Source organism: Pinus tabuliformis, chromosome 9 (assembly GCF_031772625.1).
Source record: "Pinus tabuliformis cultivar Carrire ecotype Pingquan chromosome 9, CPIR1, whole genome shotgun sequence".
NCBI lineage: Eukaryota > Viridiplantae > Streptophyta > Pinopsida > Pinales > Pinaceae > Pinus > Pinus tabuliformis.
The window spans coordinates 448814970-448833833 of record NC_142307.1 but is presented as its reverse complement, the minus strand read 5'-3'; the positions used below and the strand labels follow the sequence as shown (position 1 = coordinate 448833833).

Sequence of the window (18864 nt, the reverse complement as noted above, 5' to 3'; positions counted from 1 at the left end):
TTGATATATGAGAAATAAGAAACTAAATGATAATAACATATTTCTTAAGAATAGAAACCGATGTTTATAGTGGAAAATTCTCATGAAGAAACTAAGGGCCAACTTCAACATTAGGAAGAGAAAGGCAAACACTATTGTGGATGTGCTTGCACTAGCTTCATACATCATACATTGACGAAGGAAAGCAGAACCAATTTTTAATTTTTGGTCCATGAGGACATGAAAGACCTTTGGTGTGGGGGAATGGTGACACCAGAAATTGTTTCCTTTTTTACTACCTTTTTTCCATCTCCTTCACCTTTTTGTCACCATTTTTGTAGTAGTCTCAACATACTCATGGTCAATTAAACTTATAAAAAATAATTCACCGTCCTTGTTGATAATTTGTGTACTTTTATGAATTATAACAAAAACATTCCTAAAATAACATAATCATGAACATTTCATAGCTAATGTTGAATTTCACAGTGATATTCATGGTTCTATAGGTTGTAGTGCATCAATAAAAGGATGAAGAGTATATTAATATGGAAAATGTACCACATGGATGGCCACCTATCAAAATGAATTGGAAAGCTATAAATATTAAGATATCTAAGAGTCAGACTCAAAGTCAAACTCTGAGTATGACAATGTAATGATCAAGTGAAGGAAGTAGGAGATTAAAATGACATCAGGCGAGTATGCATAAGGCTTATTCAGTCACAAGTATATAATATGATAATAATCCCTCATGATTTTCTCTTTCAGTACAAAATCATTATGAGATAAAGTCTTAGTTTATATTTATTTCCTAGATGGAAAAGTAGTTTCATTTCGTATCAACATAAAATTCTTGAAGTTGTTTAACGAAAACTTGCATAAAATACATAAGGCGAGACCCAAAACTCAATTCAATTATGAAGTTTATTATGTTTCATTTCCATAATTTGTGATACTCTATTTTAAGTAAATACAACCTTTTATTTTCGATGTGTGACTGAGAAATCATCTAATCAATAGCAAATGTATGCTCACGAGACGACCCCCTTTCGAGTTGTAAGGATATCTAGTTTTGTTTATGTTTATATTTTCTCATAACGCGATAGTATTTTGAAGTTTATTTTCTCTTATAATATTTTCATTACATTCCTAATTTTATCATTTGTTATTCCAATTCTGGAGTGCTCATAAAAGAAAATTACCAAAAAGATTCAACTTTTGTATGCATTTAATTTCAGGGTCCATTACTTAATTAACTTCATATATGGCAATATATATTTCTTATAGAGTTAATTACGAACATCAGTAATCATTTAGAGTTACAGGTTCTCAAGTCATTTGATTTTTATTCCCGTCAATAGTTTCTTTCTGCAATTGTAGTCTCTTTTCTTTCTGCAATTAGTTTTTCTTATGCAATTTCCTTTTATGCAATTAGTGTAGGTTTCCCTTTCTACAAAATAGTGTTGTAGTGTTTCCAATTATTCAAGTAGCATTAGGATATTTTTCCTGCAATTTAGTATTAGAATTTCCTTTTATGCAAGTAGAAGTATGTTTTGAATTCTACACTTTTCAATTCCGCGAGCAATAGATTTCAATTCAGTTAAGAAATTTTGGTTTTGATATAACTTTGAATACAAATAAATTGCCTGTCTTTAATCTCTAAATCTCATTTAAACATTTGTCCACACCTACGATAATTTCATACTTAGAATAATTAAGTCCATAGATAGAATTCCTAGCATATATAATGCAAATACATCTCACAAGAACACGAACCTTTGTTGACAATTAATGAACTAATTTAAGAACAATTAAATTAGCCCACACTGACTATTTTGCTAGATGCTTGGAGTTCTAACAAGTTAATTCGGAGAATCAAAACCCTATTGGGTTTTAACTCCATCCACTATCTATTTGTAAGTGGAAATGGGATACGATTACTTTACAATTTATTTTAGGTCTTCCTACATATAAAAACAAGAATGATTCCATTATGGCAGTGGTAGATAAATTGAGAAAAACAACCCATTTTATACTAGTCAAATCTACATATACAACATTCAAAATTGTTGATATATTTATGACAAAAATATTTCATTTACATGGCATACCGAAAGTGGTAATTTCATATAGGGATGAAAAATTTACCTCCACATTTTGGAAAACCCTTTTTATGGGTTTGGGTACACAATTTAAGTTTAGCACTGCATGTCATGTTCAAACTGATGGGTAGACTAGGCGAGTTAACCATGTGTTGGAGGAGATGATAAAAATGTATGTTATGCAGCAACACAGGGACTTCATTGGGGGACCAATACCATACCACATGGATTCATATTGGGGGATATATATTGATTAAAAAATAATATAATATTAAGAATATAATAGGGGATAAAGGGTTTTAATATTGGTAGGTTTAAAAAATGGAGCTCAAAATTAATGAAAAAATATAAATGGGTATAAAAAATCTTAATGAAAAAATGGATACTTACAATATCTAGTGATAGTAGGCATTTTTTAAATTGGGAAGGTGTATTGGGTTAGTATTGATAGGGGGTTAAATAATGTGATTTTTAAAGGTATTTTCCAATACATAGTCAAATTAAGGGTATCGTTTAGTATGTCACGAATGCACGTGATATCTCAGAGGTTCATTGAGTGAAGTCCCCATGTGTAGCAGCCAACTAAGTGGGAAGAATCACTTAGTTGAATTCTCATATAATAATAACTATCATGAATAATTGGGAATGGGTCCTTTTGAAGTGATGTATGGGAAAAGATGTAGGGTACCCATCAATTGGAGCAACCCTGAGGATAGATTAGTACTAGGAATTGACATGCTAGATGAAATGGAGCAAGAAAAGAGGAAAGTGTGATAGAATTTAAAAGTTGCCCAAGACAGAAAAAAGATTTACACGGACAAGAAAATGACCTACAGGGAATTCCATGTAGGAGATCATGTTTACATACGAGTTAAGCCTATGAAGATTACCTTGCAATGGGGTAATTTTTTAAAATTTGCATCCCCATATTGTCGATCTTTCCATATTTTGGAAAGAATCAGAGTTGTAGCATACCAACTTGCACTACTTGGCCATATCCAAACTCATAATCTGTTTCATGTTTCATTGTTGAATAAATATGTATGCAATCCTAGGCATGTGATTAACTTGCAATATGTGCTACTAAAATTTGATGTTGTAATTTCAACTATATGAATATAAATTATAATAAGCATGAGTTAATCAAAAGTAATCATTATGACATAGGTCGAACCTAACATATAATTTCTTGTAGAGGCTCTCCATATTCTCGAGCAGAGAGAAACAATGCTATGGAGGCAACCTATAATCTAGGATAAAGTGAAATGGAAGCACTTTAGCCTGGAAGAGTCAACTTGGGAGGTTGCAGATTTCATGCGAAAGGTATATCCTGGCCTATTGCAAAAGGTTGGATTAAACACCGAGAATGGTGTTTTGCACAAGGGAGGAGAAGATGTAACACCCAATTTGCTATGAATATTTATTTTACTGCCAATTATTTTTACTTTACAAGACTTAACAATTCATGACATAGTGAAAGAGGCCTAGAAAAAATTTATATTTAAAAGAAAAATTTATTTGAAGGAAATGATGAAATGTTTTGGAAGGTCATGGAAGTGACCAAAAAAAATAAAAGAAAAATTTAAAAATGAATTTTTAATCCTCCCTAGCAATAGAAAAACCCTATCTTAGTGGTAAAAAGATCTAAGGATGGCAGATGAAGGATGGAGGAAAGAGAGAAAAGACTTTTTAGACGGATGCCTTGGACAATATCCTATGAAGGTGGGAAAGATGCTTCCAAGTTAAGGTTTTTTTGAGATGGACTCAGATCCAGTGGAACCCTTGGAAATATCTTTGAGTGTAGAGTTCTAGACTGGACTCGAGTAGTCTTGAGGTTCATGAACAAGCTAACTCAAAGATTGGATTTCTAAATTTGATGGAAGGGAGGAACCTTGGGGTATACTGGATGTCATTTTGAGTCTCATGGTTGGGTGGTGATGTCTTCCTGGTTGACTCTTCTTGCAGTATAATCAGAAGAAAAATAAGTATTTCTGCAATATTTCTCTCCTTTTATTATACTTAGAATAAAATCTTATGGTTTATGTATTAATGCAAAAACTGTTAAAAGAAAAGATAAGTGGTCATATAAAATTTGAAATTATGTATATAGTTAAGATAAAGTAGTGGATAATTTGTTCTATAAATAAAAATGGATTTCCTTAACATTGAGGAAATGATTATTGTTCCCATGTGGTCATCAAGGGAAAGAATGTTATATTTAATAGAGTCTGAAATTTATGTTCTTTCTTAGAAAAAAAAAGAATATATGTATATACTTGTTGTAGGAAGTAGTGTGAGCTAGAATGAAACTATAAATATATTATGGAGTGCAACATTAAGAGAACTCAAACATAGTTTTAAATGAAAGAGTTATGCAACTAATAGAATAGGGGTTCTGGTTAGGCCCCAAGAATAACAAGCGTGGATCTTGTTAGAGGCAGTCCATAATTGTAAATAAATATTTAGCTGACACCTTAAGGGTAGTGAGCAGGTCCTGGATAACCTATGTAATGTCCTTGAATTGTAGGTCGGTTTTGCGATGGGAAGCTAGGCAAATCGGTGAGTTTGGCGTGCCCACATAGTGTGATGAGCAGACCGAACGATGGAAAAACAAGAAGTCATGAAAATGGCTAAGTGTTGGTGTGACAGTGAGTTTATATGGTGGGGCGGTCCCGGGGGTTCGTGCCCTCACCATGGGCTGATGTGAAAAAATGTCTAAGGCACAAAATGGTGGGTCGATTGGTCTAGGCAAGTGCCCCCATGTTGGGTGAGTTGCCATATTAATACATGGGAGAACTTGGTGGAAGATCATTCAATCAAGGATCAAGCATCTAAGTGATCTAGGAGCATAAGTGCGAGCTAAACTTCGAGGTCTGAAACATGAGGCCGAGGTGCAGGCAGAGCTAAGGGCCAAATCACCTTAGCCGCAAAACTAGGTGAGTTGAATGACATCATGAAGGTGAGATGAATGACATTGTGGAGGGCATGCGATGGCATCAGCGGGCAAGCTGAATGACATTGTTCGAGCGAACTGAATGACATCATGCAAGGGCATGCAAGGGTGTCATTCGACAGGCTGAACAACATATCATTCAAGAAATCGAGTGACGGGCTGAATGATAGATCGTTCAGCAGTTCAGTTGAGTGGGATAACAAGTTTTCATGTGAAGACGCCAAAGGGCAAGCTGAAGGATATTTTGTTCAGGAGCGCTGGGCAACGAGCTGAATGAAACAACGTTCAGGTGGATAGATGAATGATGAGGCGGTTGAGCATTTAGGTGACAAGCCGAACGGAGCATCATTTGGGTAGGCTAAATGAGGGCATGTTTAGGTGAAGTTTTGAATGACCGGTTGAAAGCGTCCGAGTGGTCAAATGGGTGAGTCGTTTAGGTGATCATTTGAAGGTGTTTGGGTGAATGAACAGGCAAGCATTTAGGTGAATGGTTGAAGGCGTTTGGGTGGTCGAACGGGCCAGCATTCGAGTGAACGGTTGGAACGTGCGATGGGCGGTCAACACGATGAACATGTGTGGTTGGTGTGACTCGTGTAGAGGGAGAGTTGGGTTGAACGAAGCATTTGGATAGGAGTAAATGAAGGTGAGTTGGGCGAGCGAGTGGGTGACACGATTGGAAAGTGCGACGAACTAAACGATGGGTCATTTTGGTGAGTTGGCATGGCAAAACTGTGGGCGCATGCGGAGGTGAACGACAAAGTATCGAACGAAAAATTTGTTGAGGCTGCACGATGGTGCAGACCGAGTGTAAATTTTATAGGTTGATTGTAAAAGTGTAAAAATTGAAGATTATCATTATTGTAAGGAAAACTCTTATTTGGAGGGAGTTTCCCCTCCCAAGTTATATGTTGTGTACTTGTGATTTAACGGTGATAATGTTTATATGAAGATGTTATGAAAGTTTTCGCTGTGTTAATGAAAGAATTTACTTGGTGAAGTTGAAAAATAAACTAAGTATAGAAACTAGGCATAGTCCACAATCACAAGTATTGTTAAAAAGAAAGTGGTTGGTGGTGCTGCACCCCCGATCGTGTGGTTGGAAGAGTACTGCTAGGGTAGAGGCGTGAAAAGTTGTATCAGAGGCCTAATTCAGAAAATTGGAGTTACAAAGAAGCTGGTCCCATTGTCACTTCGTGACAAGTGGTATCAAAGCTTTGTATTTTGCGAGCTTTGTTCATTCATAATCAAAGGAACACTGAAGGCTTGGCAGGTGGTTCAATTTTTGCAGGTGACTTTGGTGGATGGTCCATACAAGATCATAAAGAAGGCAAATAGTAGGAATGGCTGAGGAACCTCGGGTTGTAATAGGTGAATCTAGTAAAGATGCTGGTGAAGCTTTCTTTGACAGGTATTGAATCAGATAGAGGAAGTTGTCTCTAACATGGCTTCGATGAAAACCGATAGTGTACAAGCGAAAGGGGAGCTGGATGACCTTAAGATTTGGTATGAATATACTGAATGGTAATATGCATGAATGGAAGAAGAAGTCAAGAAGATTGGGGAAGCAGGAGATCAAGGTTTGGATGAAATCTTGAAATTGCAGCAAGCTCTTGATGATGCTAGGAATGAGATCGTGGTTTTGAAGAGGTGGGGTGTAACTGAGGGGGAGGTGTGGCTCATGTCAAATTCAAAGAGCCGGATTCTTATGAAGAGAAGAGGAGTGAAAAGACTCTTGGAAACTTTCTATGGAATATGGAGCAATAGTTGGAGTGCTTAGGGATGAACAATGGAGAGTCCAAAGTGAAAGTGGCTACTCAATTCTTGATGAAGGATGCTAAGATGTGGTGGCAAAGGAGGATGGACTAAACTGCCAATGGAAATGATGAAGACATAACTTCGTGGGATGACATGAAAAAGGATTTGTAGAACCATTTCAGTCCACAAGAAGATACGTGGAATGCAATGATGAAGATAAAATATATAAATCAAACGGGAAGTCTCCAGGCATATCAACGAGAATTTTCAAGTGTAGTTTTGGAACTTCTAGACATGACGGAGAGGGACAAGGTGTTCAACTTTATCATTGGGCTGAAACCTTGGGCACAGAATGATGTGAAGAGGCAAAATATTAAGACACTTGAGGAGGCATTTGTTGATGTGGATCGTTTGTTGGAACACTATGACAAGGGTTTCGATGAGAAGAGGAAGAAGGATGAGAAACTGAAAGAAAAAATTGTTAAAGAGGAGACTTCGAGATCGAATGACAAGGAAAAGATGAAGAAACCATTGAAGTGTTGGATTTGTGAAGAACCCCATGTGGTGAAGAAATGTCTTTCTAGACCAAAGGTGGTTCTCCTAGCACAAGCCAATACGAAGAAGAAAGAGGAGACTTTTGTAGGAGTTATGCACATTTTTGGTGCTGCAATGGCTACAGAAGTAGTTTCAGAGAGAGACCAGGAAAGAAACAAATTGGAGTATGTCAAAATGAAGGTTAGGAGTGTTTATGTACTCACTATGATGGATAGTGGGGCAAATCACAACTTCATGAGCGAGGATACTGCGAGAAGGATTAGACTAAAGTTTGTATCGGTACAAGCACAAATGACGACAATGAATTATCCTATGGATTCTGTGATCGGTGTAGATGAAAAGGTGGATGTGACACTTGGTGAATGGGCTGGGAGATTCGACTTCACTATAGTGTGGATAGATGACTATGAGGTTGTACTGGGCATGGAGTTTATGAAAAAATTCAAAGTGATGGTTGTTCCCCATTTGAAGAAACTGTACGTTTACGACGGATGAGAGGATGTACCTATCGGTGTTCCGATCATGCGAGTAACTAAACCCATATGTAAAATTATAATGATGAGTATGGAGAGTGCAAAATGGGATGAAGAGGTATATAAGCAGTTGTTTGTTGTAGAGACAAAGCTTATGGAGTAGTCACAGATTATCAAAACATTGTCAGATAGCATCTTGGATCTATCTAAGAGGCTGGAGGTAGTGGAGGATGATGATGATGAAGAGTATGTTAGGCGAAATGTTCAGATGGAGGATCCGGAGGCATACTTGGAGAGAATGGAAGTGTAGGATCCGGATAAGTGGATTGAGTTGATCAGTGAGGGAGAGCCTTCAAGCCTTGCTCCCTCCTCATCTGCTTAGACTATCATGGAGATGAGGTTCATTGTTAGCTACTAATGGCAATGAGTCGCCAACATTTTGAGTAGGCATCTAGGAGTGAGATGACACATATTGACAAGTAGCATGCAATGGACAATCATGATGATGTAGGGGCATGAGTTCTTGTGGAGGCGATGCATGGTTGGATTAGCTACCCAACTAATCACCGACATTAGCGTACCATCACATGATTCCTTGTAGAGTAGTGGCACATCTATGGCGTGAAATATGGTTGAATAGTGGACATCTGGATTACCCATATACATAGTTGTGTGGATGGCTATCTTGGTAGTAGGAGGTTGCTAGGATGGTAGATTGTTGAGGATGACAATGACTTGAGGTCGGGGAGGTAACTTCCTCGAGTTGCAGTTTGGTTTTATGACGGGCATGCAATGGACGAGATGGGTGAACCAGCGAGTTGGGCACACCTGCATGGCGCAACGAGCCAGACCAAACGATGGAAAAACATGAAGTCATGAAAATGGATAAGTGTTGGTGTGGCGGTGAGTTATATGATGGGGCGATCCCGGGGGTAGGCGCCCTCAACATGGGTCGACGTGGCAAAATGGCTAAGGCACAAAACAGTGGGTCCAATGGGCTAGTACAGTTCCCCCATGTTGGGTGAGCTGCCATATTAATACGTGGGCGGATTTGATGGAAGATCATTCAATCAAGGATCAAGAATCTAAGCGATCTAGGAGAAAAAGTGTGAGCTAGATGTGGAGGTCTGAAAAAGGAGGTTTAGGTGTAGGCAGAGCTAAGGGCCAAAGCACCTTAGCCGCATAACTGGGCGAGCTGAACGACATCGTTCAGGTGAGCTGAATGACACATGCGAGGGTGTGTGAGGGCATCGATGGGCGAGTTGAAAGACATCGTGTGAGGGCGTGCGAGGCTATCGGTGGGCGAGCTGAACGACATCGTGCGAGGTCATGCAAGGGCGTCGGTCGACGGGCTAAAAGACAGATCATTTACGAAATCGGGCAATGGGCTGAATGGAGGATCATTCAGGAGTTTGGTTGAGTGGGCTGAATGAGCTTTCGTGAGAAGGCATCGGAGGGCGAGCTGAGCAATATTTCGTTCAGGAGCACTGGGCGACGAGTTGAACCAAACAACATTCAGGAAAATAGTTGAACGACGAGGCAGTTGAGCGTTTGGGTCACAAGTCGAATGGAGCATCATTTGGAAGGCTGAACGAAGGCGCATTCGGGCGAAGCGTTGTTAGGCCCCTGTACTACTAGTGTAACCCATTATTGTTATTAGTACAACCCACTTATTATATTGATGTACCCATGTAGTGCCCATATTGTTAGTATTGTGCCACATAGAAGCCCACTATTGTTATTATTGTGTCGTTACATTATTATTGTTATGTCGGCTCTGATTATGTTGTGACCCCTTAGACTCCTATATATAGAAAGGAGGTCTTTTCATTTGTATCATCCAAGAATTGTTCATTTATGTAATGTAAAGGATGTTGCCCCCTCAAAGAGGTTGAATTCTAAGGCGTTGATCTATCTTTTCTATCTTTTCTTGAGCTGGTTTCATAACATTTGGTATGAGAGCTTTGGATTCTAGGGTTTCTCTCCTCCAAATAGGTCATCATGGTATTTTCGCTATAACTTTTTTTCTGCAATGTTTCAGAAGTTGAAAAAAAAAACCCATTTGAGAAGACATTGCGCTAAATTGCGGGTCCAACTTTCAGATCTTTTTGCACTATATTTGCAGAGATATGATCTGAGGAAGTTGGTATTTTTGTAGACACCTGAATTAAATTCCAAACAAGTGACTTGGGGAAAATCATCATAACTTTTTCTCTAAGCATTGGATTGAAATTTCGTAAGAAGGTGCAGAAAGAGGACGGACTATAGTTTCTTCTATATATTTTTCAGAGCTAAAGGTTGAAACAGTGACACGTGGCACTTCATACAAGTTCGCTCTTCTGGAAAGTTCTATAATCAAGTCATCTTGAGAGATTGTGCATAACTCTTTCTTGGAGAATCCAATTTGGATTAGACTAGTGGCATTGGAAAGAGGACATAGAGGGCTACTACGAATCACAATTTCAGAATTTAAATATCCGAAGGTATAGAGTTACAGTCATTTCAAGATCGAGCTCCTAAAATCAAGAAAAAGTAAGATGAGGAAGTTTGATGGCAAGGATCCGGTAAATTGGATACTTCAGATGGACTAATATTTTGATCTACATGGTGTACCACTGTTACAAAAGGTATGTATTGCATCTTCATATTTAGAACCATATCAATTTTTATGGTATGAAGGGCTTTGTTATTGTAAACAACTTGTTACGTGGTCAATTTTCACGGAGGAAATGATAGCAGATTATGAGGATACAAATAGCAACACCTTCTTTAGAGCAACACCACAACGATTGGAAAGAGTAAAAGGGCTTTGTGACATAGTGGAAAGAAAAATTATAGAAACCAGGAAGCATACCCCTCACAACTATAAAGATGGAAGTGTTGTTTCTCCTAGCCTTCCACAACCTACAAGGGTTACACCACAACAATTGGAAGAAAAAAGAGAAAAATGGCTTTATTACAATTGTGATAGCGCATGCACTAAATCTCATAAGTGTGCTGAGAAGAAATTATTTTACATAGAATATGAAGAGGAGGAAGAAAAGGATCAAGAAACATCAAAAGAAGAAGATATACGTCAGGACCCCACCCCAGAGAAAGAAGAAATGAATCAGACCATATCTTGTAAAGCATTGGCAAGAATTACCACTCCTCAAACTCTCAAGATAGAAGGACATATCAAGAAGAAAAAGGTGCAAGAAGTGAAAGATCACATCGAGAAAGAAAAAATGATTCCAACCATATCTTGTAATTAATTGATCGAAATTACCACTCCTCAAACTATCAAGATAAAAGGACATATCAAGAAGAAAAATGTTCAAGAAGTGAAAGATCACATTGAGCATCAAGAAATGAATCCGACCATATCTTGTAAAGGATTGGAAGAAATTACCACTCCTCAAACTCTAGAGATAGAATGACATATCAAGAAGAAAAAGGTTCAAGTAATGAAAGATCACATCGAGCATCAACAACAAGTTCTCCAACTTTTAAAGGATAACACCACTTCGGTGCAAAATCAAACGAAACAACAGGTAGATCAACATCGTAGTGAAAAATGTTTTGACGTAGGTGATTGGGTATTTTTACTGCTACATCTCAAGCAAGCTATTTATGGGAAGGAAATATTGGAAATACTACATGCACTTAAAAAATGGCGACCTTACCGAATGGGAAGACTCTTCAAGGATGAGGATGTGGAACCATTGTTTTGTGCTATTTCTATTATCCAACCAGATTGGATAAACAAAGCAAGGGATGAATGGAAGAAGGACGAAGAAGTATGGCCACTTATTCAAAAGTTGGAAAAGATCTCAATTTAGAAAATATTGCCAGAAATTGAAGAGGAAGGAAAAATAATATTGGAACATGGAGGAGTCACAGAAACAAGAACCCAACAGCGACGAAATCGATCAATTTCAGAGTATTTCATCAAGTGGAAGAAATTACCCGCTGAAGATTCCACATGGGAGGACAAGAATTTTATACAGAAGCATCAAGAACTACTCAAGCGTTGAGGACAACGCTTTTTGAAGGAGAGGGGCATGTTAGGCCCCTATACTACTAGTGCAACCCCTTATTGTTATTAGTACAACCCACTTATTATATTGATGTACCCATGTAGTGCCCATATTGTTAGTATTGTGCCCCATAAAAGCCCACTATTGTTATTATTGTGCCCTTACATTATTATTATTATGTCGGCTCTGATTATGTTATGACCCCTTAGACTCCTATATATAGAAAGGAGGTCTTTTCATTTGTATCATCCAAGAATTGCTCATTTATGTAATGTAAAGGAGGTTTCCCCCTCGAAGAGGCTGACTTCTAAGGTGTTGATCTATCTTTTCTATCTTTTCTTGAGCTGGTTTCATAACAAGCGTTGAATGACCAGTTGAAGGCATTTGGGCGGTCGAATGAGTGAGTCATTCAAGTGATTGTTTGAAGGCATTTGGGTGAACGAACGAGCGAGCGTTCGACTGAATGGTTGAAGGCTTTCGGGCGGTTGAACGGGTGAACGGTTGGAACGTGTGACGAGCAGTCAGCACGGTAAACAAGTGTGGTTGGTGTGACTTGCGCGGAGGGCGAGTCGGGTTGAACGAAGCATTCAGGCAGGAGTAGACAAAAGCGAGTTGGGCGATTGGGCAGGCGACACGGTTGGCAAGTGCGACGAGATGAACAATGCGTCGTTCGAGCAAGTCAGCATGACAAAATGGTGGGCGTGTGCGGAGGTGAACATCGAGCTGGGTAAACTGGTGAAACGATGAAGGATAGGCACGAGTGGTCTGAACGATGAAGTGTCGAACGAAAAATTTGTCGACGCTTCACGGTGGTGTAGGCCGAGTGTAAATTTTACAGGTTGATTGCAAAATTGCAAAAACTGAAGGATATCATTATTATCAGGCAGACTATTATTTGCAGAGATTTGCCCCTCTCAAGTTATATGTTGTGTACTTTTGGTTTAATAATGATTATGTTTATATGAAGATGTTATGAAAGTTTCCGCTATGTCAATGAAAGAATTTACTTGGTGAAGTTGAAAAATAAACTAAGTATAGAAGGTATGCGTAGTCCACAATGGCAAGTATCGTTAAGAAAAAGTGATTGGTGGTGCCATACCCCCGATTATGCGGTTGGAAGAGTACCGCCAGGGTAAGAACATGACAACATGGGTCCCACTCACGTCCAAGTGATGAACAAGAAAATTAAAGAGTAATGGAACAACCCACAAATTATCATTTTCCACCAATGCAAAACCTAAGTTTCTTCGTATAACAAAAAAATACATAATTACGTAAGGTCATTAAAAATAAAGCAGAAGTTTGCACTGTGTAAGAATTCTCTATAATAGTAATTAAGTAATTTTTATATGGAAAGGCAAACTTATGGGAAATCCCTTATTGCAACCAAATATAAAACGACGGGAAAAGAAAACACCATTAAACTCTAATTTGCACAGTAGATACTTTAAAAGTTGCTAACAGAAGAGGAGAGACGCAGGGAAAATATTCAATTGAGTCCAGACTTTGTATAACCCAAAGTATCGAGAACTGAAAATACTATTAACACATCAATAAACAAACCCTGGGACAAGTATATGTTTGAAATTCAGATTTACAGTAGTTCTTTTAAGACGAAAGAAATTACTATAGCCGACATTTCATTCTTATTATGGTTGTATTCAAGCCAAATCTAACACAGATAACCCATTTTAAAACTGAAACTAAATAACACTAGTCAACTCATTGAGGGGCTTCCATTCGGAAAGATTCCTCCTGGAGTAAGGCATAACAACTACATATTATGAAAGATGGAGCAATAATTCCATTTTAGGGAAAACCCCCCTCGTATCGGTCGAAAGAGAGAGAGGTAAAACCTAGAAAAAGTAGTGAGTGCCAGAGTGTATATTTGGTATAGTAGTCATGGCCAACAGAGACGCGAAGGAAGGCTAACCTATACAAAGAAGAGAAAAAGAGAAAATGAGACCTTGTTCGTTCAAGACCGGGGATTCTCCATAGTTAACAAAAAATTGTAATGGAAATGTATAGGTCAAGATTTGTTACCTGTGTGGTATTATAGGGCTGGCCGTCCATCTCCCAGCCCTGAAAATAGAATTTTGTAAGAACCGAAAATAAAATTAAAAATAAAGAAAATTAAGCTGAGTGGAGACAATTAATTTTTTTTTAATCTAGGATAATGGATAACTGGTAAGAGTTATCCTGAACAGGGCCAGGATCAAATCCAAGTGGCTGCCACTATAAACCTATGCTAGGTGCAACAGCCTGCAAACCGCACACAATAGCAATTAAGTTATGGCTCAACCGGAGCTGAGACTTCACTTGGGGTTGCCTACTATTTTAGTCAAGACACAACAGGCCATATACTCAAATGAGATTTGAACTCCATCTCCTCGATTTCACCCAACAAAATTTACCATTAAACCCCATCTCACTGTATTATGTGCACCATTACCGTAGCATTAAGATGCCTTACAGATGAACGGATGATGTGATTCTAAGAGTCCTCAACGGATGGCGCATTCCTCACTGTATTATGTGCACCATTACCGTAGCATTAAGATGCCTTACAGATGAACGGATGATGTGATTCTAAGAGTCCTCAACGGATGGCGCATTTAAATCTTTGCACTGTGAATTAAATAAAAATCTAAATTTGCTATTAACTTAATGATACAGTTCATTCACATGTTCCCTGTTAAATGGAGTTACATAGGGATAAGTGTTGAGGCACCTTCAATTTTTATTCATTGATTAACTTATATGTTAATCAATCTCTATATGAGCTGGTTAAAAGTATACTGAAAACATGGGCACAATAAATCTATTATAAACATGGTAATTCGGTAAAAATAAATAAAAATTAATTTAGTGGATTGTAGTCGGGCATGTTGGATAGATTTTATTATTTAAATATATTTCTAGAATCACAAATAAAAAAATCTTATAAATCAGTTTAATGTCTAATTTGGTAAAACATTTAAAATTAATTATCAATAATAGTTACTATTATTGTTATGATTATAAAAGCTATACAAATTTTTTCCATGGTCAACACTTTTATCCTGCTCGGTTGGATCAGGGGAGACACTTTCAACCGTTGATTTGAAGTGTGACTGCTTTTTCCAAATATCAATTGAGTTGCCCTCTTGGCATGACAACATATTTTTACTGCTGTTTCCCATTCAATTTGAGCGATCGCTCAGCCTATCAGGGCAATTACAGTCATGTAGCAGTATCTAGCAGTATCTAGCGAGTGGTCATGTAGCAGTATCTATGGACCAGTATTGATCTGTTTTCTTCTCATTTGCATTGACGGCGTGTGTGGAAATGGAGCCATGTCTTCCATGGCAGCATCCTTCGGAGACAAGAACGTGTTCTGTACCATTGATGCAAGTGGGAAGCATCATATACCATGCTGGGGGAGAAACAACACTTCACCAGCTACCGGTGCTACTTCAAGCCCATCTCTGGCTGCACTCTCCGGTGGAGGTGGATTCCTTTGTGGACTGCAGGCTAACACTTTCAGACCATTTTGCTGGATGAACAACGAAACAGGTACTAATCTTGTGCCCCCAAGTAACCAAAACAGGCGTTATTCAAATATTGAATCTGGGCAAAACCATGCTTGTGGAATCCGTAGTCATTTGGATCAATATCCCGGTATGATGGACTGTTGGTCTATGAAAAATACAACAAAACAACGATCCTTATACCAATCACTCTGGCCGCATCCCAATATCGCCCTGCAATCCATTGTTGCAGGTGATGATCTCACCTGTGGATTAGACTAGGACGGAATGGAATTCTGTTGGGGATCGCCATCTCCATAGTTCAATATCACTGCCCCTCCCCCCTACAAATTTCAAAGCCTTGTATCTGGAGGAAATCATGTTTGCGGCATTGTGAAAACAACTTCAGAAGTCAAATGCTGGGGGGATAATTCCATGAACCAGGGAAGCCCACCAGAGAAAACTCGGTTTATAGCCCTCGCATGAGGCTCAAAACATTCTTGTGGTATCCGCCAAGATAATCATTGCGTGGAATGTTGGGGAAGTTTAAGTCAGTCTTCAATTCCGAAAGATGTCGGGTTTCTGGCCATATCTTCCACAAATATCGTGACTTGTGGTATTAGGGAAGATAACTTGATCGTGGATTGTTGGGGAAATGGATCAGGTTATAATCCTCCTTTGCAGCTTTTCAGCCCAGGATTGTGCATCAGGGAGCCTTGTCATAGTGGGGAGTTTTTCTTCAACGCTAACGGTATGGGATTGCCTGATTTGATGAGTTTGTGCCTTCAGAAAGAAGAGCAAATCTGTTCCCTTTGTGCGGAGAATTGCCCAAATGGATTTTTTCTCTCAGATCTTTGTTCTGAGAACGTTGATCGTGTCTGCACAGCATGCTCTCTATCTCGAAATAGTTCTTGTCAAGAAGCTTGTGGAGATGGGTTTCATGGACCTATCTCTGCAGTCTCTCCATCTAGTTTAACTGAGCAACAACGAATAAGTATTGTAAAGCAAAAGGAGCGGAATATGGATCTTGTTACTATTCTAGGGGTGTCAATTTCTTGTGGGTTTGTTTTAGCTTTCATTGGAGGCTTTGTTCTATGTTTGATAATAAGGAGAAAAAGTGGGCAAAGTGAATGTTCCTTTTGCATAGGGCAACCAGATACTGAAAATCAGCCAAATCTTAATGTCCAAACACCCTTGTCTGGAATTACCACTTCTTGGCCTACTGCAAATGACTTAATACGGATGCAAGCCTTCTGTCTTGCAGAGCTTCGAGATGCTACAAATGGGTTCAAAGAGTTAAACGAATTGGGTCGAGGAAGCTATGGATTTGTCTATAAAGCTATTCTTCCAGATGGAAGACATGCTGCTGTTAAAAGAGCTAATGCAGCTCGAAGAATCCATAGCAACAGTAGAGATTTTGAAACAGAGCTTGAAATTATATGCAAACTCTGGCACAAAAACTTGGTTAATTTGTTGGGCTATTGTGAGGAGATGGGGGAAAGGCTTCTTGTGTATGAATTCATGCGTCATGGAACTCTTCACGATCATTTGCATGGAGATCTCTCTCCTCTCAGTTGGACATTGAGGTTGAAAATCTCCATGCAAGCAGGACGAGGCATTGAGTACATTCACAAAGATGCATCACCTCCGATCATCCATAAAGATATTAAGGCCTCCAATATTCTTTTGGATGGAGAATGGGGAGCCAGGTTTGCAGATTTTGGGTTAACTATATCTGGAGAAAGAGGTCTTCCTTACCCTATCTAGAAAGGGGATGCTGTCTATGTTGATCCAGATTAATACAAGTCTCAGAATTTTACAGAGAAGAGTGACATATACAGCTTTGGTGTGGTTTTGTTAGAGATTTTGAGTGGGAGAAAAGCACATGATACAGATTTTGATCCACCCAATATGGTCGAATGGGCAGCACCCGTGATCATCCAGGGAAAGGCAGCAGTCATCCTAGACGGTAGTGTGGATTTACCACGAAATGTGGAACCTTTGCTCAGAATGGCTGATATTGCATAGCTTTCTATGAGGCAAGACCCAAACGAAAGAGCAACCATGTTAGATGTGACTACATGGTTGGAGCAACTTGTCAGAACTAGCTCTTAGTATTGTCTTTCTATCTATGATTGCGAGCATTCTTGACAAATTGAAGATTATTGCTTGAAAATTATTTTGCCTCAAGGGCAAAGCCAGCTGGGGTGGTGTTGTCTAAAATTCAAGTTCAAATAGCATCTCATCTACCTGGTATTGACATTTTCCTTTTGAATCTTTAGGACATTGTACCAGAGAATGCGCCCTTGTTTTTTTGCTTGTTCTGTACAATTTGAGTTTTTGTATTCATTCTTCTTCACAATCAAAAGGTATTGCACTGTTCTTGTAATAGTTCTAAAGACCAAGAACAGTAAGCTGTTTATTGTAACATTGAGTTTGAGTAAACATCGGATTTTTTTGTTATGTATGCCAAAAATGATGCAAGTTTTAAGCATAGTATGTTGTTGGGTATACAAATCTCAGTCTTAATTTATTATAATCATTGCATGGGTAATCATAGAGAAACACAATCGAAAAACATTATGCCTAGCTTGTGAGTATGTATCATCTATTGTATTTATACTCATTAAGCTATAGTATAGATTGCATGTTCACATTCACTTGTATGAACGTATTTATAATTATTATTAATAACACGTTAGTAATGCTATAAAACATTGTTTAAGCTATAATGCAGATTCCCTGTTCACATTCGTTTGCTTGAAATTGTCTCCAAATTGACCATGTTTAAAGCCACCTTAACCATAATGAGGTTCCTCCCAAAAGGCATTACAGGCCACTTTCCCATTTAATATATAAGTGCTAACTGCATTTCCTATTTGAGGCTTTATACATGGTAAACCATGCTCTCATGGACACAGACCAAGTATTTTATTCAAAATATTATTTTTCTGATTTGCAACCTTCATCTTGAGATTTATACTTCAAAGTCACTAAAGGCTAGACAACAATTTGAAAAATGTTACTCATGATCTTTTATCATATTACATTTCCCTTTGGAATTATGGAATTAACTTTTTAATAGCAATATATCAATATGTTTTCTAATATTATGTTTTGACTTTCTAAATGCAATATACAATTATGGTTTTCAATGAAATATATTGGTAGGGGATAGTCATGGTGGTTATTGCCTTGGTCACTAGCAAGCTTCGTATATGCTTGGCCATCTATAGAGGTTTCTTGATTTTGGGTAATTAACTTACTCTAAAATGAAATAAGACATTCAATATGTTCTTTGTAATATAGATATAAACGAAACATCTAAAAAAAAGTAATTGCACAATGATCCAGTGCAAGAAAACAAGGTTTTCCACAAACCAATTAACTCTTCTAGAAAAGTTCAACAATTCCAATTTAATAATCTTATCGGCCTCTCTTTGTACCTTTTGGGACAATAGCTAGTTTAACCAAATGTCCATATATAAACTTAAAAGGCTTTAAGGTTAAATGACT

The 18864-nt window shown here is 38.1% G+C and overlaps 1 pseudogene; it reads left to right on the top strand.

The window, feature by feature from the left end:
- The first annotated feature begins 12302 nt into the window (after positions 1-12302).
- LOC149149127 (serine/threonine-protein kinase-like protein CCR1 pseudogene) lies at positions 12303-17463 on the top strand (annotated as a pseudogene).
- The last annotated feature ends 1401 nt before the right edge of the window (positions 17464-18864 follow it).